The sequence below is a fragment of the Plecotus auritus genome (genome assembly GCF_963455305.1).
Source record: "Plecotus auritus genome assembly, chromosome: 2".
Lineage (NCBI taxonomy): Eukaryota > Metazoa > Chordata > Mammalia > Chiroptera > Vespertilionidae > Plecotus > Plecotus auritus.
The window spans coordinates 97,559,544-97,570,853 of NC_137771.1; positions in this window are offsets into that span (position 1 = coordinate 97,559,544).

Consider the following 11,310-nt stretch of genomic DNA (forward strand, 5'->3'; position numbering starts at 1 on the left):
TCTGACTTTTACCCAGATTTTTAGTCGCCACCTTGTGGCCATTTTTATATTGCTGCCTCCCTCTGTAGCTCTGGGGCAATCAGTAAGGGATGAGATTTTATCTGTATGCCCGAGGCAGAGTTCTAGGAGCCTGGCAGTGATATCAGGCTCATCCTGGTTACTCTTGAGTGTCTGCACTTCATCTGTTCCCCAGAGATTGTACCTATAGGCTTGCCTCTCAGCAAGTTCTGGCTGACCAGTGGGCGACCCTGGGCCGGGTACCAGCACCGCAAGACTGTGTGTGTGTGGGGGGGGCTGGAGGGGCAGGAGGTGAGGTAGCCATCCACACCACAGGAGCTGCCATCTGTAGGCCTGCCCGCCTGTAGGAGCCACCAGGGATCTGTGGGGAACGTGGGAGCCCAGAGGGAGCCCGGATGCAGGCCAGGCCCGGGAAGGGTGCAATGGACTCCACTGCAGACACGCGTGGGAGACCCACTCATCAGATTGGGATTTTCTCACTTTTTCCAGGACTCTCTCTGGAGGGGAGGTGGGGACTAGTCTGGCTTGGAAGTGGCAGCTGAGGGTGGTAGGAAGTAAGGAGGGAGAGGTGGATCACGGTCCCGGGTAAGGTCTGTTCTTAAATTTCAGTTCCACATCTGAAGGAACACGGCAATAGCTAAGGGGTGGAACATGGCCCTGATGCCTGAGGGGGCGTTCCAGGGGGCCAGCGTCACGCGCAAATGTTCCATGCTGCATTTGTTCGCAGTAGATTGTACCAGCAGAGTATAAGGGGTGATTTTTCCATGCAACTCCCAGCCCAAGTGTGGGGATGCCTGAACAGAGCAGGTCAGGCCAGCACCTACCGGTGCCCCTCCACCCACCGGAGCTGACCAGTGCTTTGCAGAGGTCCAGGAGCGGGTATTTGGTGCCAGTTTGTGGACCTTTCCGGGAGATGGGGCCGGGTGGTAGGTGGAAGTTGCGAAGGGCTCGCCTGCAGACACACATGGGTGTTGGTCATTGGGCTGGATTTCACCAGCACTTGCTCTTGAGATGGGGGCCGTCCCAGGCAGTACGTTTGTGAAGCGCTTCTGTGGGTTTTTCCCGAGCCCGCATCCGGAGACCCAGAGGGTGCGGTAAGGGTGCGGTGCAGCCACATGGTCTGAAGGGAGAGTTCCAGGGGCCGGAGAAGGCTGATCTGTGGTCATTCCAGCTATACCCACACGACCCAGGCATTGGGATTGCAGTCTGTTTGCTGGAGATTGTGCCTGCCAGAGGCTGAGTGGCACTCCCGCTGTGGGAGCGCACTGACCACCAGGGGGCAGCTCCTGCATTGAGCATCTACCCCAGGGGTGGGCAAACTTTTTGACTCGAGAGCCACAATGGGTTCTTAAACTGGACCGGAGGGCCAGAACAAAAGCATGGATGGAGTGTTTGTGTGAACTAATATAAATTCAAAGTAAAGGAGCGGAGGGGAGAGCAAGAGAACCCTCCGCTCTTTCGGCTCCGCGGGCCGGATAGAACAGCCGAACGGGCCAGATCCGGCCCTGCGGGCCGTAGTTTGCCCACGGCTGGTCTACCCCCTGATGGTCAGTGCTCTACCAGTCGTTCGTTCTTTCTGGTATAACTCTGGCTTTTTATATATATAGACTAGTGTGTGGGAACCCCTTTCACGTCCCATGTGGTTCAGGGTTCCGGTTCAGGGTTCGGGTTCTGGAGAAGGCCGCACACAAATGAAAAAAGACTAGAAAAATATTAATTTGGGAAATGGGGGCCAGGCGGAAGCCCAACTCTAGTGGGAGGACTACCCTTTGCTTTGACCTTGCCATCCCTTTTATTCAGGTTTGGGATACACCCATTGCCCTTAGGCAGGTAATTCCAGTAACAGGCAGATTATCTTATCAGTAAGGATTTACATGATTATTTGGTGGGGAAGTTGCTTCAGCTACCATTGTCTCAATTAGATAGGGAGTGGTTGGCTCTGACCTTTCAGAGCTTCAAGGTTGACCAGCCTTTCAAGGTTCCTTGTCCACACCTTTCTAATTAGTGAGACAATGATCGGTTTCCGGCACTAGTGACCCGGTGCACAAAATTCATGCACATTAAAAGGGAATTAATTAGAGGAAATATTTTAAAGCTGTTTGCCCTTTCTCTATAATAGAAGTATCTGAGATGAAAGAAAATTAGTAAAATGTATATGAAAATCTTCCTCCTGTCAGAGTCTGGGGCGCACCATGGGAACCAGAGTCAAGTCCCCACCCACACACGTGGGCCTCAAAATCATGCAAGACCCAGACCCCGCTGGCCCCACACCCATTGGGCTAGATCCAGACCCAGCTGGCCCCACCCCTATCAAGCCCTGCCGGGTGGGGGGTGCGGCCTCAGGTCGCCTGGCCTGATGCTGGGGAGGGGGTCATGGCCTGAAGTCCCCTGTCAAGCTCCGCCAGGCGGAGGTTGCAGCCTGAGGTCCCCCATCAAGCCCTGCTGGGCAGGGGGTGCAGTCTAAGCTTCCTCAGCCTGGCACTGGGGCAGGGAGCGTGGCCTGAGGTCCCTTGTCAAGCCCCACCAGGTGGGGGGCGCAGCCTCAGGTCCCCTGCCCTGGCCCAGCACCACACAGCCTCAGGTCCCTGCTGATTGCTTGTTAAGGCTCATTACAGGAACTCGGCTTCCGCTGTGGGCACAACCATCTTGTGTTATGGGATCCCCACCTCTGCTGTGGACACAGCCATCTTGATAGGGCGTGACAGTCAATTTGCATATTCCCTCTTCATTAGATAGGATGAGGTCAAAATAGCACTAGGCTTGGACTTCAACAATCTGGGTTTGAGTTGGCTACAGAGAGACCTTGGGCAAGATTCTTAATTCTTTAGGCTCAGTTTCCAAATCTAAAAAAGTAAATTAAATGACCTTATATATGCAAATGTTTTTGGTATAGTGCCCTCGATTATCATTTTATTTGCGAGTCCTAGCTCATTTTGCCTATAGTTCAAAGTTCCCTCCACTAGATGGTGATGGTAGAAAAAAAATGAATAAACCATACCAGCTTTTCTAACCAAATTTAAACTTCCTTTTAAAATGAGCAAATACAAATAAACTTAAACTCCATTATAAGGTCACAGGAAATTAGGTCAAAGTAAAGCAGTAAAACCTACTTAAATTTTCTCCTTTAATACCTCACTGCTTAATTGTTTTCAGCTGACCTTGGCAGGTTGCTTTGGGTGGTGTAACCATCTTCTCTATCATCCTTCCCTAGACTCAGAATAGGGATGATGTATTCAGTGGGAGTCTCAATAAGCCCTTTGTTCAGTGGCCACAATAAAAGTCTCAGCCTGGCTTCAATGCTTAAGTGTGGCAGTTAGATAGGCAGTTAGATAGACATGAGTTGAGCCGAGCAAGGACCATCAGCCAGGTATAGAAAATCACCAGGGTAGAAAGCCCCAGGTACATAGCAATGGGCAAAACTGGGCTGGGACCTTGCTCCCAGGGTGACATTTCCTACCCTAGCATATCGATGGTCATGTGGTTTAGATGCCCCTGACCTTTCATATCACTGGCCATGCAGTTTGGACCCTCCCCTGATCTTTCCTCCCCTGGTATGTTGCTAGTCCTGGGGGTTGGAACCTCTTAGACGGGAAAGAACAAGGGGCCCAGAGAATAGCCCTTAAGCAGTAAGTCCCCAGGACAATGCCCCACTTCCCCAGGCACGATTTCCTTACCTTTCACATGCATCAAGGCCTCAGTTGCGTTTCAGCTCCAGGCCCAGAAAAGCAACAAAACCAGACAAGTGAAGGCATGGCTGACCTCAGGACCAGCTACAATGCCTAATGAGCCCCCTGATGCTGACTAATCAACAGAGATCCTGACCCTGAAAGAACACATTTGGAAAGCTGATGAATATTCTATTGGGATCCTCCCCTGAGACCTACAAATAAATACCCTCAAGAGGAAGGACCCTGTGTAGCCCTCTCTATGGAGCATACCCACACCTTTCCCCAGGCATGTTTTCCTTGCCTCTTTTTCCTAAGCTCTAAGGGCCCTCTCTTGCCTTGTAACTTGTTTCCTGAGCCCATTTCTTCTAAGGCTCATTTCTTCTACCTCTGTGACATTAAAAATAAACTTTCTCTAGTTTGAATCTTGGCTCTGAATTCATTCTTAGAACTCAAGTACCCAGGTTGTTGAACCGAGGTCCTGTCTACCTCCACTAGTCTAACACCTGGTGCCAACGGGTATATAATTTCTCCTGGGATTATCAAACTTCCAGGCATCATCTTGTACCCTCATATTCATACCCAAGGTATGTTGGAATATATTGGACAATTTGAGTCCAGTTAGTCCCACCATAATGCACATCCCTGACATGTTTAGTCATCATCGTAAAAGTTAGCCCTATGGTCATCTGTTCTTCCTGCTTTGTGATTTCTCTCTCCTAACCCAACCTCCTGCTCCTTTCTCTTCCTGACTCCCCCCCCCCGTGTCCTCTGGAATCTGTGGCACATTATTCTAGTAAACTGTATACATTTCCTTGTTATTGGAATAAGACCTTTTAATTGTTCTATTTTCTTACTGGTTTTATTGGTTTAAAATAAATGCATTAATTTTTATTAATCTACACTAATAAAAGAGAAACATGCAAATTGACCATCCCTCTGCTATGCCCACCAGCCAATCAGGAGTTACTATGCAAATTAACCCAACAAAGATGGCGGTGGCCATGGAGCTGGAGCGAGCAGGAGGCTTGGGTTGCCCCTGGTGACGGAGGAAGCCAAGCTTCCCACCCACCCTGGCCGCCACTAAAGGAGTGGCTGGTGGCCTGGGTTGCCAGGGGGTGTGGCCAGCCTGAAAACAGCCATCTGCCCCTCACCCAGGCTGTCCAGGCACCCCAGTGGTAACCCTCACCCTGAAGGGGGTGTGGCCAGCTTGAAAATAGCCCTCAGCTCCTCACCCAGGCTGGCCACGCCCCCCCCAACAGGGACCCTCACCCCATGGGGGTGTGGCCAGCCTGCAAACCACCACAGGCCCCTCACCCAGGCCGCCCCATACCCCAAGGGAACCCCCACCCTGATCCAGGACACCCTTCAAGGCAAACCAGCCAGCCCCCTCCCGTGCACCAGGTCTCTATCTATACTAATAAAAGGGTAATATGCTAATTAGACTGGGAGACCTTTCAGGAGACCTTCCAGACATTCTTCTGGACAAAGCCATGGTGGTCAGGCCAAGGTAGAGGTGGTTAGAGGCCAAGAGGGGAGGGCAGTTGTGGGTGATCAGGTCAGGATGGGATGGCAGTTGTGGGTGATCAGGCCGGTGTGTGGGGGGGGCATTGGGGGTGATCAGGCCGGCGGTGGGGGGCTGTTGGGGGTGAGCAGGTCGTCAGTGAGGGTCAGTTGGGGGTGATCAAGACAGCAGGGGGGGCAGTTTGGAGTGAGCAGGCCAGCAGGGGGGCAGTTGGGGGAAAGCAGGCTAGTGGGGAGGGAAGGTGGGGGCGAGCACACTGGCACGGGGGGCAGTTGGGGGCGAGCAGGCAGGCAGGCAGAGTGGTTAGGGGCAATCAGGCAGGCAGGCAGGTGAGCAGTTAGGAGCCAGCAGTCCCGGATTGCGAGAGGGATGTCCGCCTGCCAGTTTAGGCCCGATCCCTGTAAACTGGCGGTAGGACATCCTTCAAGGGGTCCCAGATTGGAGAGGTTGCAGGCCGGGCTGAGGGACACCCCCCCTCATGCATGAATTTCATGCATCAGGCCACTAGTTTTTTAATATTTCACCTTTCTGGGAACACTTTTAATAGTTTTAGGTGATTTTCAATTGATACCTGTTATATAAAGGAACATATCTGAACTTTTCTCTGGTTCTTGACCCAGAGTTAAAAACCCTTGGAATTTCCTGAGTAATAGAAGAGTCTTTGCCCTAACCGGTTTGGCTCAGTGGATAGAGCGTCGGCCTGCGGACTGAAAGGTCCCAGGTTCGATTCCATACAAGGGCATGTACCTTGGTTGCGGGCACATCCCCAGTAGGAGGTGTGCAGGAGGCAGCTGATCGATGTTTCTCTCTTATCGATGTTTCTAGCTCTCTATCCCTCTCCCTTCCTCTCTGTAGAAATAAAAAATAATAATAATAAAAAGAAGAGTCTTTATTATGCCAATGAGGTTACTCCTAGTTAGTTCCTGGATAGCTTCAGAATGGGGGCTGATCACCAGAAAGAACAACCACATAATTAGAGGGTTGGAACATCAGGCCAGCCATCTCTGGGGAGTAAAAGAGGGGGTTGAAGTTTGAGTTCCATCACATATCCAGTGATTTAACCTATCTGCCTACTTAGTGAAGCCCCAATAAAAACACTAAGCTTGGTGAAGCTTCTTGGTTGGTGAACACATGTGTGAAGGGAGGGTGATGAGCCTTGTCTTCAGGGGAGAGGGCTTGGCAGCTCTGTGTCTGGGACCCTCCCAGATGTTATGTGTATCCATTATTTAAAAACTAATCATAACTAGTGTGCTTTCAGTGATTTCTGTGATTAATTCTAGTGAATTATCAAACTTTAGGAGATTTTAGGAACCCCCAAATTCGTAGCCAGTTGATCAGGAGTGCACCAGACTTGAGGCTGGTGTCTGATGTGAGGGCAGTCTTATGAGGGACTTTGCCCTTAATCTGTGAAGTATGACACTAACTTCAGTTAGTTAATGTCAGAAATTAATTGAGTTGCAGGCCACTCAGTTGGTGTCAGAACACTTTTGTTGCTTCCTCTTCAATTCCTTTATTATTTTTGCCAGGGCTGACCAGCAGCCCCTGAACAATGGATGAACAAATTACTCTGACACAGTTTCACTATGGGGGAGAGGACTAAGGGAAGGCCTGGCTGAAGAAGCCAGGCAGCCTCAATTGCCTGCCTCGTTGGGCTTTTATTGGAATTTTTTATCTTTAGATATAATCAGTAGGGTGAGTAATCTTGGGAGGACACAAGTGTTTACATTGTCCTCTAGGCAAGGACATCCAAGAATTAAGCATAAGGATTCCAGTAAATACCCAGGGATCTGCATGTGCACAGACTTGTTTGGAAAGGTCAAGGAATAATTAGGGGTACTGCCTTCGACACTCCCCTAAGTCTCCCCTAAGTCAGAATTCTGATAAACAGGTCAGGCAGCCTTCCACACACTTCCCTTTTCTCAGAATGTCCACCTTACAACTTTCCAATCAAGTCCCGTGTGCTCCCAACATCTTCCCCTTTTTTGTTTTGTGAATGTAGAAGACATTTCTGCTTTGGAATGTAGGGGTCCGCAAAGCACATTTACTGCTCCAGTTCTGATTTTACAGACTATTAGAAAAACAAAAAGAGCAATGGTTAGTTATCTGGAATGCGTGGAGTGTTAGTATGCTCCAATAATTGCTCAACCTCTGCCATCAGCTTCATCATCAGTCCCCAGGTTATTTCGGGGGCCATCTGGGTCCAGGGAAGGTGCAATGTTCGGTGCTACAGAGTTCCCAGGCTCAGATTCTTCATTTCTGGAAGAGGGTTGGTCCTGTACCATGCCATGATAGGGTTTAATTTGGTGAGCTGGAACCCACAATGGCCCTGTGGGGGTAGAAACACGTGCATATCCTCTCCCTCATGTTAATAATTCATTGGGTCCCATCCAGTTATTAGTGTCCTCATTTCACCACAAGACTTGTGGTTTCTGAGGTGGGGTTATTGAGGTAAATAACTGTTCTACAGAGGATTGAAAATGACCATTCAGATTTTAAAAATTAAGGGTAAAGTGTGCTTTAGATAGTATTATAGAAGAATCCTTGAGTCCCATATTCCCCCCCCTTTTTTGTTTTACTAGCATACCCTTCAGGTTAGCAGGGTAGTATGATGGCCTGCCTTTGTGGATTGTAAGGGATTCCCGTGGAATGCTGGATGGACCAAGTTCTGCAAAATGTGGTGAAGCCATGGCTGCTATAAGCAGGCACATTATCAGTTTATCTTGATTAATATAGCTATAATTGGAAACAGGTCTTATTGAATTCATGCAAAAAAGGTATTGCCACTTATTAAGAATTGCCAAATACTGGAGGGACAGGTGGAGAGAATATATATAATTTACCAAGTTTGCATTAAAAATGCTTCCTGAAAAACAGAAAGTTTAAGAATCAGCAATACTTGCAAATGACATGGAATCTTGTCTTTTTTGCAAAACACAATTTTCCAGAATAACAATTAGAGCTATAAATGAAAGCATAATATGGTTATTATTATTTGACAAAGCTTCCCATGTACCTTAAGCAGAAAATTTTTCTTCATGAAAGAGAAAACAAATACTTGAGGCATTCCATCCAGAGTGGAATGATCTAAAGTCAATTTCAGGTGAAGAAAAAGTTTCTTAAAATTCAAACCTTGGAAGGATTGTCAAATTTATTTTGCCAAAAGATGATATATCAAAGAGTATTAGACACAAACATGAGCTAGTAAACTTCAATTCCATGATTAAAAGATTTTTTTTTTGTAAAAAATACCTGATTAATATGAAACATAACCATTTTAATAATTTATAGAACTTTTGCTTCCTGGGTAGAAAAACAGAAAAGATCTTTCCCCTTTTAATAGACTAGAAAAGGACTAATCAAAATTAGGTTTATTCTCTAACTGAATTTGTCCTTGGGTGTGGTCAGTAAATGACACTAATTGGATTTCTGCTATCAGTCTCCCTGAGTACATTGATATAAGCTATTTACCATCTGGTTATACACTCTGGTTAGGGAGGCAAAATGCAAATCATTTATTCTTAAGTGTCCTTGGTTTAGGGAAGATAGGCTTTACTAGATGGCTTTACTGTTTACTATCTAAGTGGAAACATGTATTTTTATTTTATATAGAATACATCATTCATATGAATTAAAAATAAGAACTTTGTTTTTCTTTTTTGAAAAGCAAGAGAGCACCAGGGGTTGGTGTTAAAGTGGGGAGTGGAGGAATCAGCAAAGGCTCCAAAAAAAGAGGGGAAAATCACCAGGACCTTGAGAAACTGTAGGATTATCTGTATTACTTGTTGTATTTTCTAAGCAATCCAGGTTTTAAATAAAGCTAGGAATGCACTACTGTTAAAATCAGACAGGCAGGGTATTTGGCTGGATTTTCTTTTCTTGGCCTGTGATGGAAAACTCGGGGGAAATGCGTAGTATTGCCTGTTCCTGTTCTTTGTAACTCCCTGGATGCCTGCACTTTCAACCTTTCCCTAGAGTTGCAAACATTTGGAGATATAGCAAATAATTTTAAGGATTAAAAAATTAAAACTGGCTAAATGCTTTCAGAAGATCTCTCCTATTCTAGTTGGACATGTTCACAGGGTAAGATGGGTAAACAAAGGTGTCTGTGGGGTTCTCCTGGCTGAGAATGAGCAGTTATATAATCATGAGTCTAAAAGAGGCAGAATATCTGGACGTATGATCATCAAAGACAAATGCAGTTTTATAATTCTGAGCATGTTGCCACACTGATGAGAGGGAAAGGTGAAGGTGATATTTTATCCACTGCTTCCAGTCTGTCCTTTCCTTACCTGACCTCTGAAATGGAGCCATTGGCCTAAAAAGCCTGGTGTCTAAAATTAATATACTTCCCCATCTGACTAAGAAGGCAACAGCTGAGTAACATGAGATCAAGGACCATATTAGTTTAAACAGGGGCTCAAAGTGGCGTTAGAGAGAGAGCATACTTATTTTCATAGTGGAGGCTGTCTTTTTGGAAGGTTTATGCTGACTGACAGTGAAGGCTTATACCAGAAAACCATATAGTCATTTTGAACTCTGAAAAACTTCCCTTTACCTGCTGGAACTCATACTCTACACTTGGAGTGCTCAAAACCTTAGATATCCTCCTATAAATTGTAATTACTCTATTTAAAAAAAACTTATTACAGCCTCTCAAATCTCTTTTCTTTCTCTCCATGTTGTCTTAAATAACAAGTTGTACCAAACTCCAGGTAGAGATTAACATTTAATTTTTTTTCAAAATTATTATACCTTGGACTTAAGCTTTTAAAAAAATTTACCTTTATTGTTGAAAGTATTACAGATGTCCTTTTTTTCTTTTGTTTTCATATGTTAATTTTTTGTGTGTTTCTGACTCATTTTGAGTAACATTTGCAATTACCTATTATATTTTAGTCATAATTTACCTTAGAAATAGTCATGTATTTCTCTCCTCATTTTAATAATGAGATTTTTTCAGGGCAATTTGAAAGAATTCTAATAGTGGTCTATAACATATCTTATAGAGTTGTGGTTGCTACTGTTTATATTTTAGTGTGTCTGTATGTAAGATCTTCACGTGGCTAAGTTGAAAATTGTAGAGCACTGTATTTTAAATAATTTGAAACTCAAAGTATAATTTTACTATATGAGTTAAGAAAATGAAAGATGAAGTTTTGTGGAGATAAAAACAGATTATTTTAAATTGACAAAAAGCTGGAAGAAGAAATTTTCAGAAAATCTCCAGCAAGGGCCTCAGAAGTTGGTGTTGGGAACTTGCCACCAATTCAAATCACACCCTTCCCGACCATATAATTAAGGGATGTGTAGATGCATGCATGCATACATACATGTAGATCTCTAATATCGAAGCAGTATTATGTGTAGGACCTAATTTGTAAGGAAAATATTTTAAGGAAAACATAAGGATTTGAACTCCTTGGTACCGAGCTGTTAATGAAGATGAAAAGAAAGATATGTGGGCAGATATCTTATCTACATGGGAGGGCTAGAAGGAAACGAATTTATTTTAAAAAATAAACACCGAACATTTTAAAGTGTAGGCAGAGAAGGGCTCTGGAAAGTATGCATTTGGTGGAGACCACTCCCCAGAGGGGGCTAAATTCCCAGGGGAAGCATGTGAGACCTTCCCACAGGAAGCCCTTCCTACTGTGGCTGGGAGAAGCAAAACCTTCAATCCCAATGAAATACAAAGACACTTTGTATTCTGTATTTAAACTGGCCACTTGATATAAATATCATTTTATGCAGTGAGGGAAATACTGTTGCCCAGTGAAACTTAAGGTTGCTTCTTACTGTTTGCTTTGGTAGGAAAATGTGGTGAAAAAACTTCTTTCTTTTAAAGTTCCATCATTTGAAACTCAATACTAATATTAGCATTTTTCTTCCAATTTTGTATCCTCCCTCCAGTTTAAACAGAAGAGACTTCAAAATTTTCTCTGTCATTTTCTCAAAAGTCAAATAAGTGAATAAGTGACTAGAACTCTGCTTCCTTTCTTTGCAGTCAGGAGGAAGGTGCGATCAAAAGTCACAATTGCATCTTGATTTACAAATCAGGGACAGAGGGAGATGAACACAGCACTCCAGACAGTCACTTCATCG